This window comes from Halyomorpha halys, unplaced genomic scaffold, assembly GCF_000696795.3.
Source record: "Halyomorpha halys isolate HHAL.00 unplaced genomic scaffold, Hhal_1.1 Scaffold743.1, whole genome shotgun sequence".
NCBI lineage: Eukaryota > Metazoa > Arthropoda > Insecta > Hemiptera > Pentatomidae > Halyomorpha > Halyomorpha halys.
The window spans coordinates 70,546-74,787 of NW_027104794.1; positions in this window are offsets into that span (position 1 = coordinate 70,546).

The following is a 4,242-nucleotide window of genomic DNA, read 5'->3' on the forward strand; positions in this document are numbered from 1 at the left end:
TAGTTTTCATTAAAGTAATCAAAAATTGGGGTTAGATAACTGCCTTTTTTTCTTCCCGGTTCTTGTAATATCAGACTTTTCTTTTCGTTCTTAGAATCATATTCTTTATATTTAATGTAACAAAGTGAAGTATTTGATTTGGAAAGACACGAATTACTCTCTAGTTAATCGGATACGATTCATCTCATATTACTCGTAACAGCTTGTTTTGTTTTATTTTATTTTTTAATATTCCTTTAGAGTTCTTATTAAACTTCTTTTTTTTTTTTTATTAATAGTGAAAGGAAAACAGATAAAGAAGAATACGAAAATGCATTAAGAAGAAGGTAGAAGAGTAATGTAAAAAAAAAAAATATAATAATAATAAAAAATAAACAAAGAGTAAGAGAGAGAGAAAAATAAAAGTAAACTATAAGAGAGAGAGAGAGAGAGTAAGATGACAAGTGGAGTGATGGTATGTAAAGTTATTAAAAGGCTGAGGCTGGGACAGGCCAGGTTCAACGCCCGCCGAGGCCACGCAAGGCTCCTCCGTCCAACTGGGTTACAGGAACACACGCTTCTTCTCCTTCGGCACTCCGGTATCTTCTGGACTTTGTCCTTGTCTGGAGTATCATAAGGATTGCAACAACATCATATATAATGTTGGTTATTTATGGAAACAAAAAAGAGAGAAAAAAAATCTACGCCTTCATAGTCACATTTCATCAAGGACCGGAATTTTCTTTATTGAAACACAAGGAAAGAAAAACATTTTATTAAAAATTTTGTTCATTAGGGTGCCTTATAGAAAGCATACTTATGATTAGTAAAACACAATTTTTTTAAATCCTATTAATATAAACAGCGACTGCATAAAATTTTGTAAATTGCCACCTTATGAACATTTTCACATTATGTACTATAGTTATACATGACTTTTTTAATTTTAATTCTAAAAAATTTTCTCTCGTTTTTCCATCAAACATAAAAGTAAATTTAAGTGAAAAGTATAAAATTTATATAAACATTCCAAATATAGTAAAAAACTATATACGTAAATAAAACCCAACATGGTCGTCCACATTTACAAACTATTAATATACAAAAAAAAAACACACAATTTTGATCCAAATATACTCAACTTTTATTTTCAGAAACCCTCCAACGTTTCGGCCCACAGGCTATATTCAAGTAGACAACCTATAAAAATATTTATTTTTATATTAATTACATTGTTTCCTTAACAACATAATAATATTTTTTACTATACCTCAAGTATTGATATCAGGCTAATTACCTATGTCATATCTTTAAAATAAATTAAATATTAAAATAATATCATAACAGTTTCAAATAATGTTTTTAAATTGATTATTTACTTACATAACTTAAAATAATCTTCTCTTTTTCCACTTACAAACATCATTTATAATCTCTTATCATTAAAAATATTTTTTTTACAATTAATAAAATTTAATTAACATTCAATTTTAATTTATTTGCTTATAACCTATCATTTCTTAAATCCATAATTACTATATTTTTATTATATATGTATTTTTTACATTCATATACCCCTCTCTCTTTTTTTATTTTTTCACATATGCACTCACCTATATATGCTTTTATATGTGTATATATATTATATATACATCTGTACAATTCAAGGATTTGAACATTTATCTACTTATCAACTTTTTTCTAATAATTACATATTCATTTTACTTAAATTACAGAATAATGGTGGTTTAGTCCTTTTTAGAATCTGATTTGAAATTTACTGTATAATTTATATTTTATGAAATTTAAATTGATTCTAATATTTTTCTTCTATAATTATTATTTTGTTTATGAGTGATCATGACATTTTCAAAATCATGTTTATTTTGAACATGTACTAATGCTGTTCCTTAGATCCTTTTTTTGGATCTAGTGTGTGTTAATAATGAAATAAACCACTCTCAAACAATCATTATAATAAAACATTAAAATAAATAATTATAAAAATATATCAAATATAAAAGACGATTGCCTTTATTTTTGTGTTATGATCTCCTCTGGTGAGATTGTGACATATCGTACATCGACCAACCTACTCGCTATAATTGTGTGTTTGAAAAGTCAGATAATTTTAATTGGATAATTTTTGTTCCCATTAATTTTTAAAAAATCCCTGTTTCGGCACATTTTTGTCATAAAAGAGCAAATTGGGGCCATAAATTTACAATCTAAAGTCTAAATTATTTTTCGACTGATTTTTTAGTAAAAGCTTAAGCTATGTTAAATTAGATTTTATTTATTTATTATTTTATTTTTTAATTCACCCAGAATTGTCTTTATACATATTTATTATCTTGTCCGGGACTGGTAGTTTTATAAATAATAAAAAAAAATAATTATCCGAATTGTCTGAACCTTCTTTCACAGCAATTTTTGGCTGTGATAGTGTGAATAATATCCTTGAAAATGGCTGAAACGTAGGATGGAAAGGTAATAAAGAAGTGTTGAGACTATGGATGTTTTTGTAATAATTAATAAACAAATCTGCTTCAAACAAGAATTTTAATTATAACAGCGCTTTGTTAGTTATTACAATTAATATTTGATTGAGAAAATTTTTTTTTATTAAAGTAAACCTAACGACTGCCCTACAGTTACATAACATTTTAATAATAATACTCTTACTCCTGTCAAACAGATCCGCTACCTTGGACTACATCTGGACAAACGACTAACACACAAGACTGAAAAGACAGGAAACTGCACGTCGATTCCGACTATTACAGCACTTACTAGACAAACGGTCTAAACTCCCTATCTATTACAAAAGACTGATCTACATGACTATAATAAGGCCAATCTGGGCATATGGAGTTGAGCTTTGGGGCTCCCCAAAACCTCCGAATTCCTCTCGTATCCAATCCAAAATCCTTCGTAAAATCCTCAATGCTCATTACTTTGTCACAAATAAAATCATCTATAAAGACCTTAATGTTCACTATGTAACCGATCTAGCCCGAACCAGATATCGTTCCTTCCATTATAAACTCCCTAACCACTCAAACCAATTATTCTCAATTCAATTAACCTCAAATTAGAGTGCTACTAAAGCGTAGTTTCTACACACCTTTAACACTCCATTTTAACTAGATCAAATCTACTGAATGTATTATATAATATACAGTTGTCAATTTCAATAAAGATATTTAAAAAAAATTAATTAAATTTTTTTTAAAGTTTTCCCTTCTAGGGGTGGGGGGGGCAGCTGCCCCCTCCTGCACCCGCTTGTATAGCATATTTATAAAAGGATAAAAAAAGGAATCTATGCCTCCATAGATACATTCCAAGCATCATTCGGATATCACAAAAAGTTTTATAATTCTATTAAAGCCTTAAGAAAGAATTTATCATAGCTTCTTTACTATTGGTGATACAAATACCGGAGACTAACTGGTCCAATAGAAATACCACATCTCACATCAACAAGTCAAACTATCTGAAATACGCTGCGAATTATTACAAAACTAGTTAGATTATAAACCAGTTATTCAGTGATAACAGGAATCGAAACTTTATGGCTTTCTGTCTGGCTCGTCGGTTCCATGTTTTCTTTTCTATTCATTCCTTTTTTTTTTTTTTTATTAGCAACAAGAACTTGGTTTTGATCTAGTTTATTATTACTAATTTAATGTCACTTTTGCATAACAATTTATAATTGTGATGTGTTGATAGTCGTCTTTGGATTGGGTGCGGTCAGAGAAGATGAATAAGTAAAACGTATTTATTACTACCAACGTTTCGGCCATAATTTTAACCCTCAAAGGCTAACAAAAAGCAAGATTACAAAGATGCCGATTAATTATATAATAATAAATAATTGTGTTTTCTACCACCTTTCCTATCTTTCATTTTTCTTTCTCTCTCATCCACTTTAATAGTTTGTTTATTTGGTGTTGTCTAAAAGCGTTGGTCTTGTTTAAACCCTTTTGGCCATCAACACCAATGGATTGTTATAATAAAGCTACACAAGCCCACACAGACATTCACTCAGGCACACATGCTCATATTACAACATAAAAATAAATAATAATAATAATAATTATGAGAGATAGTTGACCGTGGATGGCTTGTACGAGGAGAAAATGGTTGGGGTGCGGTCAAAATGAACGCTTGGCGTTTGCGTTTCATGCTAACAGCCCTGATGAAGGCTAAAAACTCTAGCCGAAACGTTGGCACAATTAAATAAGTTACATTAACTTATTT